Here is a 24933-nt window from a genome sequence, read left to right as displayed (position 1 = left end):
CCTTTCCACCCCCCAATAGTGGCTGTGCAGTGCGGAAAGTCTGTGTACTTGGGGAAGAGAGAGCACAGTGACTGGGGAACTTTCCATTGAACTCAGTGCTGCCTTGTTATAGCAGAGAGCAAAGACATGCTTGCCTCAGCCAGCGCCCTTGCATGTAGGGAGCATTTAGACCAGACCAAGCTAGAGGGGACATGCTCATCCCAGTGGTCGGAAGGTCGGAGTTTCACGGGAAGCCTCGCCACTACAGGCCAGAGTGTTCTGGGGTGCTAGGTAAACTTGAAAGGCAGTCTAGGACACAAAGACTGGATTTCTTAGGCAAAGTCTAGTGTTGGACTGGGCTCAGAGGCAGGGGACTAGGGTGGCATATGACTTAAGGAGACACCAGCCAGGAGCAGTTTTGGGAATGCCTGTACCACCCATCCCCCAACTGAAGGCATTGCAGCTCACAGCAACAAAAGTGACTCATTCCTTCTGCTTAAGAGGAGAGAAAAGAGTAAAGAGGACTTTGTCTTCCATCTTGGATAGCAGCTCAGCCACAGTAGGACAGGGCACTACACAGAGTCGTAGGGCTCCTATTCCATGCCCTAGCTCCTGGATGAGATTTCCAGACACACCCTGGGCCAAAAGGGACTCAATGCCCTGAAGAGAAGACGACAGTCCCAGCAGGATTCATCACTGGCTGACTAAAGAGCCCTTAAACCTTGAATAACCAGCAGTAATACCCGTTTAGTATGCCATGTGCTTTGGGCTATGAGACATGTCAACTTCAGGGATGAACCAGCACATTCCCTGTGAAATATGGCTATGGTGAAATAGTTCCTCTGTTTGAGAAAGCAGAAGGAAAAGTAAAGGGCACATTGTCTTACACCAGATAGACAGATAAATATCAGATAGATAGCAGCTCAGCCACAGTGCGGTAGAGCAATAGGCAGGCATTTGGATCTCCAAGTCCAAGCCTAGGCTCTTGGACAGCATTTCTGGACCTGTCCAGGGCGGAGGTCACACTGGCCCATGGTGAGTCTTAAACATGGCAGCATTCACCACAAGCTGAATGAAGATCCCTTAGGCTTTAAATGAACATTAGCCTGTGGCCTGGAAGAACCCTCCATGGGCTGTTGGTGGTGGTGGCCACAGGGAGAAGCTCCTCTGCCTTTAAAAAGGGAAGGGAAGAGCAGGAAGGATCTTTGTATTGTGGTTTGATGCCAGCTTAGCTTTAGTAAAACAGAACATCAGGCTAATTTCTAAGGTTTTTGATCCCTGACTCCCAGAGAGCATCTCTAGACCCTACTAGGACCTGGGGGATCTGGCCATCTTGAAGGGAAGTCCACAAATGTCACTGGCATTGCCACCTGCTGATTGTAGATCCTTAGGGCCTTGAGTGAACATAAGTAGTAGCAGATAGTGGTTACAGCAGGCCTTGGTGAGACCCAGTGCTCTTCTGGCTTCAGATCTGACTCAGCATAAGAAAAGAAAACTTTACCATAGAATAATATAGCTGGCAAAAATATCCCTCAAGCATGAAGAAGAAATAAAGACCTTCCCAGACAAACAAAAGGTGAGAGATTTCATCAACAATACACCTGTCCTATAAGAAATGATAAAGGGAATTCTTCAATCTAAAAGAAAGGGATGTTAATAGCAATAGAAAATCATTTGAAGTTACAAAACTCATTGGTAATAGTAAGCATTCAGAAAAACACAGAATATTATAACACTGTAATTAGAATATACAACCTACTCTTAAATAGAAAGACTAATGAACCAGTAAAAAATAATAACTATAAAAACTTTTCAAGACATAGACAATACAATAAGACATAAAAAAACAAAGTTAAAAAGCAGATGAACAGAGTTAAGGTGTAGAGTTTTTATTAGTTTTAATTCCATGTTTTTGTCTGTTTATGCCGTCAGTGAAAAGTTGCCATGAGTTTAAAATAATGAGTTATAAGATAGTATTTGCAAGACTCACAGTAACCTCAAATCAAAAAACATGCAATGGATACACACACAAAAAAAGTTAGAAATTAAAACATACCACCAGAGAAAATCACTTTAATTAAAGGGAAATCAGGAAGGAAGAAAAGAAGGAAGAGAAGACTACAAAACAATCAGAACACAAATAACAAAATGTCAGGAGAAAGTCCCTACTCATCAATAATAACATTGAATGTCAATGGACTAAACTCTCCAATAAAAAAAGAGTGACTGTATGTATATAAAAAAAAGTCACAGTAATCTGTTGCCTACAAGATATACACTTCTCCTATAAAAATACACACAGACTGAAAATAAAGGGATGATAAAAAATGTTCCATGACAATGGAAACCAAAAAAGCCCAGGAGTGGTTATACTTACATCAGAAAAAATAGATTTCAAGACAAAAATATTTAAAAAGACAAAGGAGGCCATTATATAATGATAAAGGGATTGATCCAGCAACAGAATACAATAATTATAAATATATATCCACCCAACACTGGAACACACAGATATATAAAACAACTATGATTAGAGCCAAAGAAAGAGATAGACTTCAATACAATAATACATGGAGACTTCAACATCCCACTTTCAGGACTGAACAGATCTCCCAGATAGAAACTCATCAAAGAAACATCAGACTTAATCTGCACTCTAAAAAAAACAATAAACCTAATATATTGTATTAGTCTGTTCTCACGATGCTGATAAAGACAGATCTGAGGCTAGGAAGAAAAAGAGGTTTAATAGGCTTACAGTTCCACTTGGCTAGGGAGGCCTCACAATCATGGTGGAAGGTGAAAGGCACTTCTTACATGACAGTGGCAAGAGAGAGAATGAGGGCAAAGAGAAACAGGTTTCTCCTTATCAAAGCATCAGATCTCATGAGACTTATTCAATATCATGAGAACAGTATGGGAGAAACCACCCCATGATTCAATTATCTCCCACTGGGTCCGTCCTACAACACCTGGGAATTATGGGAGTACAAGTCAAGATGAAATCTGGGTGGGGACACAGAGCCAAACCATATCATAGATATTTACATAACATTTTATCCAAAGGCTACAGAATACACATTCTTTTCTTCAGCATATGGGTCATTCTCAAGAACAGACCATATGTTAGGGAACAAAACAAGTTCTTAAAATATTCAAAAAATTGAAATACTATTGAGAATCTTCTCTGACCACAATGAAATGAGACTAGAAATCATTAAAAAGATTAATGTTGGCAACAAAACAAAGACATAGAAATTGAACAATACACTCATGAATGACCAGTGAGTAAATAAGGAAATTAAGAAGAAAATTGAAAACTTTATTAAAACAAATGATAATGGAAACATAACATTCCGAAACCTATGGGATACAGTGAAAGCATTCCTAAGAGAAAAATTTATAGCTATAAGGTCTACATCAAAAAAGAAGAAAAACTTCAAATAAACAACCTAATGATGCCTCTTAAAGAACTAAAAATGAAAGAGCAAACTCAACTCAAAATTAGTAGAGAAAAAGGAATAATGAAGATCAGAGTATAAATAAATAAAATTAAAACAAAGAAAACAAAAAAATCAACAAAGCAAAAAGTTTGTTTCTTGAAAAGATAAAATTTACAAACCTTTAGCCAGACTAACCAAGAATGAAGAGAGAAGACACAAACAGAATCAAAAATAAAAAAGGAGACATTGCAACTCATACTTCAGAAAATCAAAGGATCATTAGTGGCTACTATGTACAACTATATGCCAATAAACTGGAAAATCTAGAGAAAATGGATGAATTCCTAGACACATACAACCTACCAAGATTGAACCAGTAAGAAATCCATAACCTGAACAGACCAATAACAAGTAATGAGATCAAAGCCATAATAAAAAGTCTCCCAGTAAAGAAAAGTGTGGGACCCAGTAGCTTCATTGCTGAATTCTGCCAAACATTTAAAGAAGAAATGTTACCAGTCCTACTTGAACTATTCTGAAAAATATAAAAGAGAATACTTACAATCTCATTCTATGAAGTCGGTATCACCCTGATACCAAAACCAGAAAAAGACACAACAAATGTAAAACTACTGGCCAATATATCTGATGAATATTGATGTGAAAATCCTCAACAAAATACTAGCAAACCAAATTCAACAATACATTAAAAACATCAATTATCATGACCAAGTGTGACTTACTCCAGGGACACAAAGATGGTTCAACGTGTGCAAATCAATCAGTGTGATACATCATATCAACAGAATGAAGTACAAAAAAAAAGATCATTTCAATTGATGCTGAAAAAAACATTTTATAAAATTTAACATTCCTTCATGATAAAAACCCTTAAGAAACTGGGTATAGAGGTAATATATCTCAACATAATAAAAGCCACATATGGGAGACCCACAGCTAGTATCACACTGAACAAAGAAAAAACTGAAAGCCTTTCCTCTAAGATCTGGAGCATGACAAAGATGCACACATTCACCACCATTATTCAACAAAGCAATAGAAGTCCTAGCTAAAAAAAATCAGACAAGAGAAAGAAATAAAGGGCATCCAAATTGGAATGAAAGATATCAAATTATCCATGTTTGTAGATTATATGATTTTATATTTAGAAAAACCTAAAGACTCCACAAGAAAAATATTAGAACTGATCAACAAATTCAGTAAAGTTACAAGATACAAAATCAACATACAAAAATCAGCATTTCTATATGCCAATCCAAACATCTGAAAAATAAATAAAAAATTATCTATTTTACAATAGCCATACATAAAGTTAAATTTCACCCAAGAAGTGAAATATCTCTACAAGGAAAACTATAAAATACTGATGAAAGAAATTGAACAGGACACAAAAAACTAGAAAGATATTCCATGCTCCATGCATTGGAAGAATCAACATTGTTAAAATGTTCATACTACCCGAAGTAATCTACAGATTCAACGCCAATTCCTATGAGAATACTAATGACATTCTTCACAGATACAGAAAAATAATAATAATTCTAAAATTTATATGGAACTACAAAAGACCCAGAACGGCCAAAGCTACCCTGATCAAAAACAATTACCAAAAACATTACCTTATTTCTGATTATACCACAGAGTTATAGTGACCAAACAGTATGGTACTAACATAAAAACAGGCACATATAGCAAAGAAACAGAATAGAGACCCCAGAAACAAATCCACACATCCAGAGTGAACTCATTTTCAACAAAGGTACCAAGGACATACACTAGGTAAGACAGTATCTTCAATAAATCTTCAATAAGTGGTAATGAGAAAACTGGATATCTATATGCTGAATGAATGAAACTAGACCCTTACCTCTCATCACATACAAAAATCCAATCAAAATGGATTAAAGACAAATCTAAGACTTCAAACAATGAAACTACTCAAAAAAATATTAGGGGAACTCTCCTGGACATTGGCTTGGGCAAAAATTTCTTGAGTAATATCCCACAAGCATAGACAACCAAAGAAAAAAGAAACAAACGGGATCACATCAAGTTAAAAAGAAACAATCACTGCACTGCAAAAGAAACAATCAATTAAGTGAGAAGACAACACATAGAAGGGGGGAAAATATTTGCAAACTACCCATCTGACAAATAATTGTCAACCAGAACATAAAACGAGCTCAAACAATTCTACAGGAAAAATAATAATGATCCAATTAAAATGGGCAAAATATTTAAATAGATATTTCTCAAAAGAAGCCATATCAGTGCCAAACAGGCAAATGAAAAGGTGTTCAACATCACTGATCATCAGAGAAATGCAAATCAAAATTACAGTGGAATATAATCTCTCTAGTTGAAATGGTTTTATCCAAAGGCAAGCAATAACAATTGCTGGAAAGGATGTGGAGATAAGGCAACACTGGTACACTGTTGGTGGGAATGTAAATTAGTATGACCACCATGGAGAACAGTTTGGAGGTTCCTCAACAAACTAAAAATAGAGCTACCATGTGATCCAGCAATCCCACTCTAGGTATACACCAAGAGATAGGAAATCAGCATATCAAAGCTATATCTGCACTCCTATATTTGTTGCATCACTGTTCACAATAGTCAAGACTTGGAAGCAACCTAAGAATCCATCAATAGATGAATGGATAAAGAAAAGGTGGTACTTATACACAACGGAGTACTATTTAACCACAAAAAATAATGACATCCTGTATTTTCTACAACATGGATGGAGCCGGAAGTCATTTTGTTAAATGAAATAAGCCAGGCATAGAAAGACAAATATCACATGTTCTAATTTGTAGTAACTAAAAATCAAAACATGATGAGTTCATCATGGAGACAGAGTGTAGAAGGATGGTTACCAGAGGCTGAAAAGGGTAGTTGGGGAAGAGTAGCGGGTTGGTGTGGATGGTTAATTGGTACAAAAAATAATTAGAAAAATGAATAAGACCTAGTATTTGACAGCACAACAGGGTGACGATAGTCAAAATAATTTAAAATTGCACATTTAAAAGAACTAAAAGAGTATAATTGGATTATTTGTAAAACAAAGGATAAATGCTTTAGGAGATGGATACCCCATTTTCCATGACGGGATTATTATGCATTGCATGACTGTATCAAAACATCTAATGTACCCCATAAACATACACACCTACTATGTACCCACAAAAAAAATAAAAACCCTGAAGATGGTAATATGCCTAATTTCTAACAAGAACCTATACTTTGTGCTATTAAATCTAAACCTTAACCCAACATCTTACGTCCTCCCCCTCTCCAAATTTGAAATATTTTCTAAACATTATGAGGTTCCAAGTAGCATGAGTTCCAAAATGATTTTTCAGAAGTATCTACATTAAAGCATGTTATTTCAAGAGATGCTAAATAATTTCAAATTGTCAATAATCTAATTACCAGATATGGTTCATATTTCTTTTTCAAAGTATTTAATGGATTGAAATGTAATGATATATTAAAATCCATAGGTAAGAATAAAAAGAGACCATAGGAAATGCAACTATATGTAAGCAAACCCTTTGTTTTGCATGAGAAAGTGAACCACCAGAACTACCAAAGAGTTGCCCAGAGTCACAAAAATAACTAATGACAGGGTGAATTATTTGAACCCAGATCTTCTGAAACCTAATGCATATATTTTTTCATCACATCAGTGCAAGTTTAATTAGTTGTATTAGTAATGATCATTTGAAGCAATTTGCAAAAAGAACACAGATACAATGAAATCAAATATCATGTAAGTAGAAGAAAATATGAAGAGGGAGAAAAAAGTACATATGTATTATATAGATATATGCAAGTATACATTTAGATTTAGAGCTATACAAACTCTGAGGAAAACTATATCAAACAAGCAAAAAACTGGAAATTACATCTAGAATTTCAATTTTACAATTACTTCCTACTTACTACTGAAAACTTCCTTTTATGAAAAATATATCAATACCTCAGAAAAGACAGATATTTCTTGGTTCTGAGACCTGAAAAATTTTTATGAGTGTTTAAGAAAATTTCCCCCTCTTCATAAACAACATCTGTCTTCAACAGATTTCAAGAAATTAAGAAATTTTATTGTTGTGTGTCATAGCAATCTTCAGTAAACACCCAGGGTCCAGTGTTACATCTGGGTCTATAAAGGCTATTCTATAATGTAGTAGAAATGAATAGTGGAGAATCTTCTAAAATAAACATACCCTAGATGACTTTTTTTTTTTTTCATGTAGCAGTTGGGTCTACTGGTTATTTATGAGAACTCTCAGACAATTCAGAGCTGAAAAGAAAGTTGTTTAATACTGTTTGGGGAAAGGACCAGGCAAGTAAGCAAGGATTCCACATATGATTTTGTAGGTTCAGCCCTGAAGAGAGCTGGTTGAGGATTAGTGAGGGCAGAAATCTAGCCAGTTCTCCAGTTTCCAAGATGTGCAATAGGCTAGTCAACCCAGAAGAAGAGGGTTTTTATAACTTATCTGCTCAGAGGGAGTTTCTTTTTACCTGAATTGAATAAAAACATACAAGCTGTGCCAGCAACACTCTTACATGCAAATGGCAAAGATGAAACTGTTGAGAAAATGAAAGATAGAGCCTTGGTTTCCTTTAATTGGTGGTAGTATAAATGAGTATCTACAGGCTATACCAGTATTCTTCTCAGGAAATAGCTTTGCATCTGTTTAATTCTTAAAGCAAATCAAGTCAGTCCCAGAGATGTATACTGGAAAGCAGAGAAATAATGGCCTTGAGCTGAAGGATTGTGATCACAGAAATTATCAACGTAAAAGTCGACATGGGCTCCTGGTTAGTATGAGCAAGACTGCACCCCAAAAAGCCAACTGGATAAATTAAATTACAGATTATACAGACCTCCAGATAGTCAACGGTTTTGTAAATTGCTTAATGTTTTCATCTGGATAGCATGGTACAAAAAAAAAAAAACAATGAAATTGACCCTGGTAGAAATGGCACTAAAAGCTCACTGGTAATTGGAGAATAGGCGAGTTGTTTATTGAAGTTTCTCTTTGGACTTCAAAACATGCTTTCTGTATGTTTTGGAGTAGAAAAAAAAAAAGGAGAGTTGAGATAGTTCTATTGTATGCCATTTAAATTGCAAATTTTCCATTTCAGCATTCTCTGAATCTCAGTATGGTACAGGTGAAAAGTTTGATGTTTATATTCAAAGAATATGACTTAGCTGACATACAATTTCTGTCCACGGAAATAAAGTCTTTTTTAATCAATTTTTCAAGATGAAAACATAAAGGTGACAATGGTTAGGATTGTCTTTCATCAACTAAAACAAAAACCTTACTGTGCCTTATGGGAAATATTTTTTTTTTTTTTAGAAACTCAAACATAAAAAAAAAAAAAAAACCTTTCTAGGTTATATAGAAGATTGTGTCTACAATTTCGAAAAACCAGGAACTTACCCATTTTATAGATAGGCCTTATTGTGGACTAAATGTTTGTGTCCTGCCAAAATTCATATGTTGAAGCCCTAACCCCAAAGTGATAGCATTTGGAAGTGGGATCTTTGGGAAGTAATTAGGTTTAGATGAAGTCATGTGATACGGCCCCCTCCTTCCATGATGGGATGAGTGTTCTTGAAGAAGAGAGATCAGATCTCTCTCTCTCTCTCTCTCTCTATCTCTCACACACACACACCCTACCCCACCACCATGTGAGAATACAGCAAGAAGACTTTCCTCTGTAAGCCAGGAAGCAGATGCTCACTCAGAACCAAACTGGCCAGCACCGTGACTTGGAACTTTCTTGCTCCAGAGCAGAGAAATAAATTCCCATTGCTTAAGCCACACAGTTTATATTATTTTGTCGTGGCAGCCTAAGCTGACAGGTCCAAAACAATGTTATTCAAAACTGACTTATTTTTAACAGTGCTCGATTCTTTTCAAATAAATCTTATATGACACCTATGGGATGAAAGAGCTTGTTAGAATATGAAAAATTTGGAGCAGAGAAAATGTTCCGAATGAGAAAATCAACTCTGCCTTCCCATGAATAAGAATATAGCCTTGTGAATGCTGAATTTGCTCAGTAAATTAATAAACACTAGATATTTAAAAGTTCCTCTTGAAAGAATGTATAGAGATTATTAACATAAATCCTCTCAAATTGGCAATATAAACTTGCATAATAATAAAGGAGCAGTGACCTAGCAAGCATTTGGCTTCATCCTCAATGCTAGTACCATGCTCCCCAAATGGAGAGTGTCTCTCTCATGCCTTCCACTTACTGGAATGTGGAGACAAAGAAAGATATGCTGTAGCTGCTTCTGCTGTGTTTAGGTATCTTTCTTGTGTTCAAGAAAATTCTTAAGAAATTATGAGAGGTGTTTCTGGTATGTTCCTTCCTTCGAATCCCAACCTAACTTGCAATGCTTCAGATTATTGTCCTATTAAACTGGGGACAGTAGAGCTACTCTGGCTAATGTAAGCTGGGAAGGCTGGAATCTAGGCTGTTGTGAGACTTACATGAAATACTATATGCAAGATAACTAACATGAGATCTAAAACATAGTCCTTAGTCACAAATGCTAGTTCTCTTATTTACATCTTATCAGTCTTGTCCCCATTCAGGCAATAGAATTGCCTCTCAGATTGAATCCAAGTTGCAATTTCAATTTTATTATTACCTTTTCTTCCTATCCCTGAATTCCTGTATTACTATTCCATTGTCTCATACCTTCATTAAATATTAACAAAACAATCCTTAAAGTCCTTTAATACCTAGTTTTGTTTTAAAAATGTTTGCCCATTCTACAGTTACATAGCTTAATTTTTAAAATATTAGTTTAGTATTTTAAATCTTCTGTTAAATGTGTTCATGATTTCTGCCCACCATTTCAGATGGTAATCTTGTAAATGATCTTGTAAATGTGACAAGCAAATAAATACTATATATTTATGGACACCCCCGTAAAAGAAAGCACAGAGTATATTGGTAAATATCCTCCCAAGGTGAGTTTGCAAGGAGAACCTACAAAATCTTAGATGACAGTCCTGCCTACACATCTGGTTCTTTCCACACAAGCATTAAACAAACTTGATTTTAAAAATTTGATTCTAAATTTCAGTATGTTTACTATTCTTTCTTGATTGTGTATTATCTGTGAATTTAGTTAGTATTCATTCCATGGATTTAACTAATTTTAAAAAATGTTAAAAAGGGACAAAACAAAACAGAATTTACTGCAGCATGATTAGAGAAGGTGTTGGCAGTTAGACTTAAGTAGAATATTTACTGAATTCCTACTGTATGACTTGCTAGAAAATTTCCTATACCCAATCTCATTCAATGACTACTATTAGTTGATACAATCTGAATATGTTTTTTCCCATTGGTAATTATATACCAAGTTGTAATGTCGTTGAGGTTATTTCAAGCATGATAATTGATTGTGGTGTAGAGAACTAGAAAAAATTCAACACACAATCAGAATTGCGGAATGAAAGACAGTTATTATGTCTGTATGTGTTAGTAACATATTACATATTGCTTTGAAACATAATAAGAGATTACCAACTTTTGAAAATGATTCACTCGTTGCTGTGAGTTTGGCTTTAAAATCTCTCTGCAAGAATGTGAAGAAAAAAAGATTATAATGATCTAATGATCTTACAAATACCTTGTGAAGACAATGGAGTATATTTACCTTGAAAATAAAGATATTCAGATTGAAAATTATTTTTTAAACAACAGAAAGTACTTCCACAACAAAATCATGAAGGTGCCAAAATTCAGGCCTGCATGCATCATTATTTGGAAAGATTATGTGTTTGATAAACTGTGGACAATAATCCAAAACAACCCTTCTTCCTGGGTTTGAGAACAGTCCTTCCTATGTAACATAAGACCCTTTGTAAAATGCCTCACTAATGTCAAGTTATGGCACAGAGTAGTCCTTAATTTATTTTTTAGTAGTCCTACCAAACATTAAATGAATGTGATGAGATTAGTTCTTAGGGAATCTACAATATACTCTGGTCATCACTGCTTTTTTTTATATCCTCAAACCATGGTTTAATAAATCCATGTAGAATTTTGCAAGAATACTAACCTTTATATACCTTTCACTATATTTTATTTTTCACTAAAGGGAAGAAAATGATTTAAAGGGAAGTAGTCTGAGTTCGGAGTTATGTGGTCCATTCTCTGAACTATGTCATCCAGAGGGTTGAAAATATTTAGTGAAGATCATATAACTGGTTAGTTGCAGAGGTAAGCTCAGACCTCAGGTCTCCCCATTTGAATTCTAATCTTTCTTTCACTATCAACATGCAGGGAATGACTTTCAATATCAATAGGAAATGTGTGCCAAATAACTTCAGGTATGACACATTATTGAAACAAAAACGACAGTCATGATGTTCTCAAAGATTTCATCGGCAAAATTTTCATTACCGTAAGATACAATTTGCATAAGCTTAGAAAATTGCAGGAAAAAATGCATGTGGTTCATTTCCACAAGGATGCTCCACAACCAAAAAATATGTTTTAGTTTATATATGAAAAATACTAGTTTTTGATTGACAAGAATGTTCTAAAACTGTTTTTGGCTAAAAACAAACAACTACGTCAGTTTTTTCAGAACAAGCTAGAAATAATCTATATGCAATCAGAAAATATATTCTTATTTGCAAGTTTATCTTAAAATGATATAAATGGGATAAATTCTAAATAGTAAAAATGATAAATATTGTGTTTCAGTAACTGCCTTACAATTTCCATCTGACTTTGTCCAAAATAATATGTACACCTTATTGTTTTGACTCCATTTATAGTTACTCTATTTTATAGGTCATATTTATGATAATCCCAGCAAACGTCAATAAGAATCAAGCACCTAGTTCCCAGTGCAATCACTGGAGGCAATATAATAAGCCTGAAAAAAGAAATACCTCCCAATGACAACAATGTCTTTTTAACCGTGTCAATAAAAAGAGCCATGGGAGGTTTTGAAAAATATAAATTGAATCTTGACTCAGTATAAACTTCAGAGGTTCACGTGGTCTTCTGAAAATGGTTCACTCATTGTATAGCCTGCCACTACTATGAAAGATACATGTCACTTTTATATGTCCTCAAATGTCATAGAGGATTGTGAATTGGGATCTGAGAGGATGTCTAACACTCACTTTTATTTATGGCTCCTTCAGCAAGAAAGTTATTTTCTGATCCTAAATGAGAAAGTAAGTCCATAAGATGCTCTGTATATCCTGAGCTGAATTCTTGGTGAAAATATTCATCCATGAACTCAAATAGTGGCTATTTATTAAGTGTAGAAGACATGATGCTACCATAGCAAGAGACTCTGTTCTACCAAGTCAGAGAACCTACTAGTATCTTCTCTCTAGTGAGCCAAGCAACCCTTCCAGTGCAACCGAGGTCTTTCTCCACACCCCTGCATTGACATTAGTTCCACATCAACAGCAATTTCTCTTCAGCATGTTCATCATATCCTACATTTATATACATGCACAGGTCTTAACCACTGATCAAAACAATCATTGGTATTTGGTAGAAAACATTGCATTTAACACGCAGTGATATTTGCTAAAGCTTAACTTTAAGTTTGACTTATTTCCAGTATACAAAAGAAACTACCATGCATTCATCATACATTGATTATATGCCAGGCCCTATGCTAAGAGAACAACAACTTGATGAGGCAGTTCTTATTATGCACATTTAATAGACGATGAAGCGGCAAGTGAAATGATATAACCGGCTAACGGTCTCACAACCAGTTAGCGAAAGAGCCGGCATTTTAACTTAAGCTCATCTGACTATAAAAGTCAAATTTTCATTTGTCTTTTAAAAGAAGAAACATGGATGAACCTGGTAGATATTATGCTATGAGAAATAAGCCAGACTCAGGAAGACAAATACAGCATGATCTTATTTATATACAGAATTTTAAAAAGTAGAACTCACAGAAATATAGAGTAGAAGATTTCCAAGGATGACGGGGAAATGAAGACATGTTGTTCAAAGGGTGCATAAGTTCTGGAACCCTAATGCACAGCACAGTAACTATAGTTACAGATAATAACGTATTATACAGTTGAAATTTTTAAGAGAGTAGATTTTCCATATTCTCATCACACACACACAAAGTTAACTATGTGAAGTTATACATATGTTAATTAGCTTGATTGTATGAATCACTTCACAATGTCTACATGTATCAGAACATCACATTGTATACTTTGAATATATACAATTTTCTGTCAGGTATACTTAGTAAACTTGAGTAAACAAAAAGGAGAGACAGTATTGAGAGCTGGTAAAGAGGAATGAAAATACTGAAATAATCAGGCATCTGCCAATTTCTGTCCTTCCCTGCTTTAGGCACACTAAATTTTAAAATTCATGTTAACAATGAGAAAGGAAGGAATGAGGGTTAAGAAAAACACAAAATAATGGTGGAAATGGCTATGTTGAAGGTATTATGCTGAGCACTTACACAAATATTAATTAATCCTGTTAGTGTTGTTTCTATTTTCCAATGGGGAAGTCACTCCATAACAGCACCAGGATTCAAATCCAGGCCTGACTCAGAGATGATCCATTTTTCAAACACCCTTTTACTGCATGCGTTGAAGTCCACTCATTTCTGTCGGTCTTAATCAACACAAGAGGCAATGGAAATGTTCTTCCTCTCATCAGAGTGGAATAGGAGTGTAGCTGCTCTCTAAAACTTTATTTCATCTTCAGTTATTCACCACTGAACTCAGGAATGCCCTACACCCTTTGCATGTAAAATTAACATAACCCACACTTTGTCACTTACTTCTTTGGGCTTTTCCATATTTGTTACAGTCAAGTAATTTCTATTCTACTCAATTTTTTTGAAAAACTAAGACAAGCTATTCAAACCCAACATGCAGATCCATTATTTCTCAAAAAATGTTGGGATGTCTCGAACTTCATATTTAGAGTGGTTATTAAGCAGGAATACAGGACTATTTGCTTGAAGATGCTTTTCTAGTAATAATGACAAATAAATGCTATAGGACATCCTGTGCAATATCTCATTTTTCTAATAACATTTTTATGAATCACATTTTCTCTGTCTAGCATATACTAATCTCCTCTTGTCATTCAGTTAATTTTGATCCATTCTCCAATTTCTTCTAGGAAAGTTTTGATCTGATTTTCCTGAGTAGGCCACATCCCCTTAGTCATCCTTTACCATGTTTATGAGAGTTACAACTGTATATTTCTGTGAGGAATTATAAAATTTTAGTACCTCAGGATAAAACATAAACTCCAGAAAGTCAGACACTTGACTACTTTTACTCTGCATTGTATCCCTAGGTGTCTGGCAATGTTTCTGTGGATATTATGTGTTCCATAAGCATTTGTTAAATTAATTAATTTTCAAATTAATCACCTAAAGTCAAGGTAAAACAAATATGTACCCATAAAATATAATAAGCTTACGAGATTTGAATTTTACTGTAATTGTTAGTGTCCCACCCTATCTACTTTAGCCATGACATGTTTAGCTCCTAAATTATAAGATGTTCTGAAGGAAATAAAGGAAGCCTGCCTGAGTCCTGCAGACAATGAAAAAATAGTGGAAATGTTTCTGTAAATAGAAAGACCAGAGATAAAGAAGGGTCTTACAACCCAGTCTGAGATTTTAGTTGATGGAACAGACCACAGAGAGCCACTTCCAATTCTTAATAATGGAAGGACACATTGGAATTTGTGTTTTGAAAAGGTTATTCTAACAAGTGTCTCTTTTAAAGAATAAAGGAGCCTGGGCCCTGGGTGTGGTGGCTCACAACGATATTTTCAGCACTTTGAGAGGTCAAGGCGGGAACGCTTGTGCCCAGGAGTTTAAGACCATGGTGATATGCCATCTCTACAAAAAATAAAAACAAAAAAATTAGCTGGGTGAAGTGACACACACACATACACCCAGCTACTTGGGAGACTGAGGCAGGAGGATCACTTGAACCCAGGAAGTAGAGGCTGCAGTGAGCAGTATTCACCCCATCACACTACAGCCTGGAGGAGCCTCTCTCAATCAATCAATCAATAAAAGAGAAACATGCAAGTTTAGGCAACTTGGAGGTATGAGGAAAACAGGTCAATATGCTCTTTTAGAATGGCAACTTGGCTTTATAATAGGAAACGAAGTCAAATGGATATATGAGTGTGCGTGTGTGTGTGTGTGTGTGTGTGTGTACATGCATGAAAAGATAGTAAGAGGCGACAGTTTATTTTCAGCATGTCTCAATGTTTTCAGCACTCAGGTATCAGTGTGTTTAAACTCAGTTCGATGCATCAAAATCAAATTTGTGGAATCATACTAAAAACAGACAGGATGGCAGTCACGCAGTGGTGTATATCACTGTCTGTTCCCCGATTCCTTAGTCACCTCTTGGCCAATAGCAAGTCAGACGCCTTCACAATGATACATTACAATCAATCCATGAAAAGAACATGTCAAGCCCTAATTTATTTCCAGTTCTACTGATAAAAGATAGTTCCAGGACAACAAAAGAACAAGCACAAAACTTGAGGGCTAATAGTAACATCTGACCCTTAAAACTGAAGTTACTCTGTCATCCAGAAAGAACACAAACAGCCTAAAATAACTGAGTTGTTATTTTTCTAGACACATCCCAATTTATCTCTAAAACAACCCTGATTCAACTAAAGTGAAAAAGTTACGTTTAGCCAGTAGCGAAAAGTGCACACTATTTTTCAATATTTTTCTTTTGATTATTGATTGTTCTAAAAATTTGCTCAAAGAACTGTAACTAAGGCTAGCTGAGCTTTAAGGAGAGACTTGTATAAGTGTAGCAATAATGTAAAAATACTGAATAGAAAACATTGACATATCTACCTCCAAAAAATAGTGTCTGCATGTGCTCGGGTAAGCAAGCATTGCTGAGTATCAAGAAAGTGAATATATTTACAGTTGGTTACTGAGAAGTAGGTACAGTTTAGGAAACAAAGTAAATGGTTATGTAAATCATGTCTGATCTATCTACAGTATTTGAAAATAGGGCCATACATTTTTGTGTTTTTTTCTAAAATCAAGGTTCTTTACTTGAAAAACACTTTCTACTGTCCTCAGTATCTCTTTAGACTTAGCACTGTCATTGCCAGCAAACAGAGGCTGAGGAAACTCATCCTAAATCTATAATTTATCATAGTTATTCATCATAAAGTTTGGTACTTTTATTCTCATTATCTGGCATTTTTTTTCATATTGCTAAAGTAAACTCCTATGAAAATTGAATAACATGTCTCATCTACTGCCTGTATGGGTGCATTCTTTTTATAAAAATTGGTAAATTCATTGGGCATTTTAATCAATTTCTGAAGAAATAAGTATATATTATATCCATATAGACTCAGAGATCTTCACATTCCTTTGAATGTTTACAAGTCTCACAGTTTGAAAGGACTTGCTGTAGAAGTTTTTAAGTACTTTCAAATAAGTACTTTGCTCACTTCAGTGACTGACATTCTGTTCTTTTAACATCCTGTGGCAGATAACAAAACACAACCTTGTTGTTATCAATTATGTTCTTATAGATAATGCCAAAAGATAGTAGCTACTACTGTAAAAAAAAAAATGAAAATGCATCGAAATGAGGATAATTTGCCTTCCAAGGGCAGAAACACATATAAAAGTAAACAGAGGCTCTAAGTTTAGAGAGACTCAGCCAACCTTCTTAAGTAGGCCATGAGTGTATGGGATTCGGTGAAGTATCCTTGTTTCCTGTCTCACTTGGAAACCAAGATTATATACCAAGAATTTACATATTGCCACCCACCCGTTTTTACAGTACTTTCTCAGGAACAAAGGATTTAAGACTCTAGGAGTATTTTGCCAGCCTTGGAAGTGGATAATGGTTTGGGCTCTTTAGAATTCATCAAGGCCTGCTTGAGGTAGGAGATAGGCCTCACTTTTTTTCTGGTTCTGAGCATGCTAATTGGAGTAGGATCTGGTCAATGAGGAAGCCAGGTGAAGCCTGGAGATGGTGGCAAAAGGAATCTCTAGTTGCCCTAACTGCTCATTAACATGAAGACACTCCCACTTCCCTCCAGCACCATGACAATTTACAAATTCCATGGCAATGCACCATAGCAACATCTCAAAACTTACCTTTTATAGTTCCAGCAACTCCCCATCTCTTTTCTAGAAAGTTCTAAATGACCTTCTCTTAATTGGCATGTAACTAAGAGTGAGTATCAATATAACTAGCTGATAGCCCATATACTGCCACTCTGGAGACACGGCCTATGGGTTAGTGCTGCTATGCAAGGAGAAACACCTCTACTGAACACTTAATAACATTGCTTTCTTTTACCAGTGGGCCACCCTTGAGGTCTTTTCTGGGTGAAGCCAAGAACCCTTCCAGGCTAAGTCCCAGTTTGGGGGCTTGACTGCCCTGCATCACTTCCATTGAGATGACTGAATTTCCATGTTCACTCTCAATTCTCCTAAGAACTGAAAAAAAAATCTCTAGCTGAATCCTTGTTCATCTTCACACTGTGTGCTTTTACTTCAGCAGATTAAGCAGTGTTAGTTGACAAATCATGATACCTGTCTCCTCAAGTTAAACACTGACATGCAGGGATGATTTCAAACTATATAGCAATCAATTGACCAAATCAGCCATTCAGAAACAACCTGGGCCTGAGCACAGGGGCATGCTGTTGTTGGTTCCTGCTAATACCAGGCAATCAAGAATCTTCTAGTTTTTAATGATGGAAGACCTGTTGAGGTACTGGGGAGAGACTTTGAGTGGTAGGGAGGGAGCACTATGGAGCAACAACTAATTTTGATTTATAAAAATTTGCAGTATTTTCATAATCCACCAGGTACATCATTACCATTGTGTATTGAATGAATATTAACCATGCTTACGTATATAACCATTCCCACTGTATTCTAAGAAGTGTGGTGATGTAATTATCAGCAGATTGTGCATAGATCTTTGTTACACTAAATATGGATATAGAGCAACATGATACTTAAGAGCATGGGCTCTGCCACTAACGTTGCAACACTGTTATTAACTCCAGCTTCCTTACTAGTAAAATGAAAGTGATAAAAATACCCTTATGCCAGTGGTCTCAGAATTAATAATGTATGAAAATCACTTTTCATCATGAGAACTCAACAAATGCTGGTCCATGTTGACCTTAATAGTAGAAGGCCATACCATCACCTAACCATGCTATCAAAATCAATACAAAATAGAGGCTCTGGGTATATTTTAAATTACTTAATAAGAAATTGGCAAGAACTCATCCTACTTTTCAAGCTGTTGAGGAATGACATATTCCTTCAATTTAAGTTTGGGAATTAGGAATCAAATGTGTTTTAAAGAAAGTATTTTAAAAAAAAGATCAAATCTAAGGCTACCCAATTTTTAAAATTTTATTTGTGATGATACAAATGATTCACTAAGAGCAGTGTAATATGGTATTAATATTCAATAATTCATTAACAAAATATATGGTTTTAGGATATTTCTCCACAGATATCTATAAAATTATAAAATACACCACGCAAAATTTTCAAAAGAATTTAATTCATAAAGCACTAAATACCTTATTTAGTGCTTATTTTATATATGTTTAATAATTTTTATCAGTAAATGTAAGCCCTATTCACATGAAGAATAAAAAGTATAAGGTGAGCTTTTTCAGACTTCTTTGTGACATTATAAAAGCCACCACCATACATGAGTTTTCAACTGTAAAATTATAAGATATGAAAGCTGAAACTTTACTGATGAACTTGACATTATGTAGAGAACATTGATTTATTTCAAATAAAGTGTCTAGTAATAATATAAATCAAATGGACAGAATCCAATCTATAATGTCACGTATAATTATTATCTAACGAAATCTAATTTTATTTGCCAGAAAAACACTAAAACATTTGGAAGAGACGAGGATGCTTATGGACACAGCTCTGTGCATGTGAATAAGCACGAAAAAAATGCCATCTGTAGGCAATTAAAAAGAAGAAAAAATGTGATGTTCAAATTTAGATTCCTAAATAGCATATCTCTGTCTCTTCTCTCCTACCTCTGTGCTCAGTCTTGTCTTCTTGGAGACACTACTATTTCCCAGTGTACTGATGACTTGGGCTACAAGGAAATCTCAAATCATCAGCAAACAATAAATATACAGTGGTTTTGGAATGTTTCTTAAGATTAAGCTGAGAAAATCACTTGTGAGATATTTCAGATTTCTGATCTGTATGTGGGAAAATCATATTCAAGTACCAAGAATACTGTCATCTAAATTTTTCAAAAGAGTACTGAACAAGAAGTCAACCCTTGGCCAGGTGTGGTGGCTGACACCTGTAATCCCAGTATTTTGGAAAGCTGAGCTTGAGGCCTCCTAGTCTCAAAACCAGCCTGGGCAACATAGTGAGACCCTATCTCTACAAAAATAAGTCAACCCATTGGTAAATCACAAATGACTTTATGAATGTGAGTGTGATTACTTTTTTCAAGAAATAAAATAAAAATATACAGAACAGAATTTAAAAATGTCATATAGAATAAAATAGAAAACATAATTGTATTATATATATTATTGTATAAAGTTTTGGTTTTAGTGTCATACACATAAATAGATGTACATATATACACATGCATACACATACATGTGTGTGCATATACTAGGTTTTGATGAGAAAGGCATTGCTTAATGTTGGAATGAGCAAAAATGTTTGAAGTCTACTGAAATAGAACAGAAATTACAGACTAGCATACAAAGGATGGGTTCTGGCATACTGAATATTTAATTTAGTCCACAGAGTGAATTTCTTTAAATAAAATTATGTGCTAACATTTGAAGATTGTGAGAGTTCACATAAATAGCCTTTTGTGTAGCATCCTTTGAAAGGTCAGAAGATCTGGCATTCCTCTGGGCTACAGTCCCTAGCAGCTGAATAATAACTGCACCATTAGAAAGAGCATGGATTCTCTGGGTCATCAGGGCCTTGTGTTTTTCTTTTTCACTCAGTTCTGTACCTGGCAGACAACTTCAAGCATTTGTATTTGTCACTTTTGGTTTAGACCTCTGCTCCCATGATGATCGCACAGACCAAGGGGTTATTACAGAAATCCGTGATTTAGCCTAGATTATCTCCACAGCCAGACAAACACTGAATAACAACTCTTCATGATTAAAAAAGAAAGAATTACCAAATCATCCATCTGTAAAGCCAACACACTCCTTAGAGGTTTTTAGTCTAAACTTTTCATTTCACAGATGAGGCAACTGAGATTCAAAGAGGACAAGTAAAATACCAGAGATCACAGAGTTAGCGTAATAGCTCCATGATTAGAAGTAAGTTCTCCTCACTCCCATCCTAATGTCATTTAAATTATGCATAACTGCCCTTAGTTACATAATTTTCAGAAATAAAAGGCAGTAAAATCATTGCTGAGGCATAACAAAGCCAATGTAATGTGGTTATATGTAAATGATCTATCAGTAATATGGACATTTCTGATAGAAATAAAATATTAGCAATCATTATTCTATTCTTTCCGACATCATATTTTGTTCATATCAGTTTCCTTATTTAGCTACAATTTCCAAGTGTATGTTCAATTGAAGGAGTATATACTGGTATAGATTAATTACTACATAATGTATATTCTTAAGTATGAACAATCCAGTTACACTGCAATATCTAGAAATAAGTGACTGATTTCTAAGTGACTAAAATGAGAAGTGTTTCCATAATATAATTTGACATAATGGTCCTCAGATAAAAGTCAACACCAGGCTCATAAAATTACTGCATCAGTTAAGGAAGGAAATAACCCCACGATATGCTCACCAACTGCGACACTCTTGCATCTACATATAATTCTTAAACACCTATTAAGTAGTTTTAAGCAAGTTTTCATCCGTTTTTGAGGTATTTTACAAAAATTTCCCAAGCAAGTATTTTACAATATAGGAAAAGCTCAACCGTTTTCTTAAGAGTTTGATAATTACAAGTTGAATCTCTGCATCTGAAAGGTAAGGGGACTATATTTCAGCCTATGGATTTATAATAAAAACAAGTCATGCCATACATATTACAATCAGATGAATTATTTAAAAGGACAGAAATGTAATAATCCTCAGTAAAGGCTCTATTCTTACCTATTCTAAAACTTAAAATATTCAAAAGTCATCAAATAATTTCCTAATAGTTAAAAACACAGCAATAAAACCACACATTGAATAATCACTCGTTAATGACTATTATTTCTATTCTTGATTCTTTAAAGAATGACTGCTAATAATATAAACACTATCTTAGGTGTCGTCACAAGAGAGACAAATAAATGTGAATAAGCAAAAACTTATCCACCTTCAAAGAACATTTTCAGTACCAGCTACACAATACTGCAAGGGGATGACACTGCCTTCAAAATACATACTTATGTAATTATAAGATATACCATCCTGGTTCTTCTCATTACTGACATAGACCATGACACCTTGGATCCATCAATCTTTTGGTTAATCTCTATCTCATTTTTTGTCTGTTTTTGTTTTTATGTTGAAAAGATGGAGATTAAATGAGAGGTGGTATCTTGGTTTGGGTCCTGAAATAGAAGAACATTAATGGAAAAACTGGTAAATTCCAAATAGAGTTTGGAGTTTTGTTAATATTAATTTATCCATGTTAATGTCTTAATTTCTGACAAGTGTATCATGTAATGAAAATGTTAATAGTGATAGAGGGTGAAGAGTATATAGGTACTCCCTGTACTATCTTTGCAACTTTTTTGTAAATCTAAAATCATTCCAAAATAGAAGGAATATTTAAAAATACTGAGAAACCATTAATAAAGATGAGAATGCCATATGAGTTAGAAGTAAAAACAGAAGTTATATATTTATCTTGAAGAAAATATTTATTTACTTTTTCAAAAAGCTACTCCAGCGTAAGTATCACCACTCAAAACCTTGCAACAAGGTGACTCAAGGCACTAACAAGGCCCAAAAGTTGCTGCAAAAACTGAATTACAGTGCCCCTAAGAAATATAACACACACAAAAAAATAGTTTCAGCTAATAAAGTGGTATCCCTTTCTGAGATTCTTTGTAACACCTAGAGGAAAAGAAATGTCAATGATTTGGTTTCAACAAGGGAGTATCAAGAAGCTATATTGCTTATTTTTAATCTGTGGCTAAAATGAGTGCTCAAAACTGTAATTAAAAAAAAAAGAGGAAAGGAAGGGGGAAAATTCTGCCCGATATCTCAAAAAGGATCAAAAGAATAGGAAGTGGCAAAGATATCCTGGAGGAAATGTCTTTTTGGTTGATGAAAATATCTATTCCACAAAGCCTATTTAAGCCCTGAAAGTTGTATGACCCCAGTTATACTGGCAGGAACAGTCCCATATCTAGAGCCACAATTCTTTCCAAAAACTAACTCTCATTATAAAAAAAGAAGGCAGAAATGAAAGTATAAAACTCTAAATATTAGGAAACAAATATATTTTTAAATGCCCTTAAGCAATCATTTTAAAGCCCGAATCTGCTGTAGCTGAATATATTATTTAATTGCTTGTCATTAGTTCTTGAAAGTAGAATGCACAGTTTAATGTCCATATTGGTCTAGACGTAACAAAATCACATCCTTGTGACTAGAAATGACATAGAGTTGGGAAGCAAAAACATTCAGGCTTTTAAAAAACAGTCATTGGCTGGGCACAGTGGCTCACGCCTGTAATCCTAGCACTTTGAGAGGCTGAGGTGGGCGGATCAGCTGAGGTCAGGAGTTTGAGACCAGCCTGGCCAACACAGTGAAACCCCATCTCAACTAAAAATACAAAAATTAGCTGGGCATGGTGGCATGTGCCTGTAATCCCAGCTACTCAGGAGGCTGAGGCAGGAGAATCACTTGAACCTGGAGGCAGAGGTTGCAGTGAGCCGAGATTGCGCTACTGCTCTCCAACCTGGATGACAGACTGAGACTCCATCTCCAAAAAAAACAAGAAACAAAAATAAACAACAACAACGAAACAGTCATGTATTGTTATATATCTAGTCTGTATTACCTCTGTCCTGCCTCAAATACTAAAGCAATCAATTATAAAGACCTCTAAAGAATCTCTTTATAAAATACATGTATGTGTGTATGTGTACGTCTAAATGCATTTGTTGCATATCCCCATGCTCATGGCACTGTTCCAGGTGCCTAAACAGAGCTTACATTCTGTCAGGGTGGGCTGAAAATAAAGTTCCAATCACAAAATTAATAATTTAATTACAGTTGTGATATGACACATGTTAGAAAGTAGCAGTATATAATATTAAGAGCAAAAAGAGAGTGTTGATCTATTCTGTGGTCACTAGGAGGCTGAGTTCTTATAACCCATTTATTCCTGAGGTTGCAATTTTTGGAATTTTTGCAATCAGACCTTGGCGATGACCTTGAGCAGTAGGATATAAATAACTCCCACATGCTTAGCGTTCCAATAATGGAACACTAGGCATAAATAGATTGTCTTGAAGGATGGGAAAGAGTTGGTCAGGACAGACCAAAGGAGAGAGGAAGGTGGAGGGCAATACCACATATCTAAAGTCCAGGACAGGAAGGGACATCATATTTTCAAGGGACAGTATACAGGGCTAAGTGACCAAAATACTAACTGCCTAGGTGCACATGGTACAAAATGAACCTGGTAAGAGAGGCCCAGCCAGGGCACATAGGGCCTTATAAGGACTTGAGACAGAAATCTGGATGGTGTCCTAAAAACCTCAGATTTTCTGATTAAAGCAAGACCAAGCCCGAAAATCTTGTGAAGGAGGAAAGAGACATTTTTAGATTTGAATTCAAAAACATACAATCTAGCCGCTGTGTGCAAACAGATAAGAGGTTCCTCAGGGGCCTCTGCAATTGCCCTGCTGAGAATTTGTGTCCTGGCCTGAAGGGAGGCTCTCCAAGAACAAAAAAATGGAATGTGTAAATGTGCTTGGCTCAATTTAAAAAATAAATAAATAAAATAAAACAAAACACTGTTACTGCTGTCTTTTCTGTCTAATGAACCATCAAAATAAGAAGCCCTGTTAGGTTTACCAAAAGTAAATTGGTTTCAAAATAAACTCAGAACATGGCAAGCTCTACCCAGGTATGAGCCTCTGGAAAGGCAGCTGTACTCTCAGGCTTTAAAAGTGCCAGGCATGAATTTCAACCAAAAAGGGATTTTGAAACAGCAAGAACCTATAATATAAAACACAATAGGCTCTAAAAATGACTCAGTCATCTCTACCATTACACGTTAACTACTCATCCAAAAAAAAGAAAAAAAAACATAATATTCATACAGTGTTTTTCACAACATCAATTACATTATACACAACTGATAATTTAAATACTCATTAACCAATGAATAATACAAGAATCTCATGACTCAAAATGCTCT

The 24933-nt window shown here is 35.2% G+C and overlaps 1 protein-coding gene across 10 annotated transcripts in view; it reads right to left on the bottom strand.

Annotated features, from left to right (window-relative positions):
- The window catches only part of PRR16 (proline rich 16), a 388847-nt gene that overhangs the window by 230877 nt on the left and 133037 nt on the right, over window positions 1-24933 (bottom strand). The window contains exon 1 of one of the 10 annotated variants that reach the window (XM_063810606.1): window positions 13431-18977. The exons of the other annotated variants lie outside the window; for them this stretch is intronic. The gene's annotated coding sequence lies outside the window, so the exon portion shown is untranslated. Of the gene's footprint in view, window positions 1-13430; window positions 18978-24933 lie in introns of those variants that run through there. 10 annotated transcript variants of the gene reach the window in all.

This window comes from Pan troglodytes, chromosome 4, assembly GCF_028858775.2.
Source record: "Pan troglodytes isolate AG18354 chromosome 4, NHGRI_mPanTro3-v2.0_pri, whole genome shotgun sequence".
NCBI classification, from domain to species: domain Eukaryota; kingdom Metazoa; phylum Chordata; class Mammalia; order Primates; family Hominidae; genus Pan; species Pan troglodytes.
Note: the sequence above shows the minus strand (reverse complement) of the source record. Positions and strands in the feature narration are given on the sequence as shown.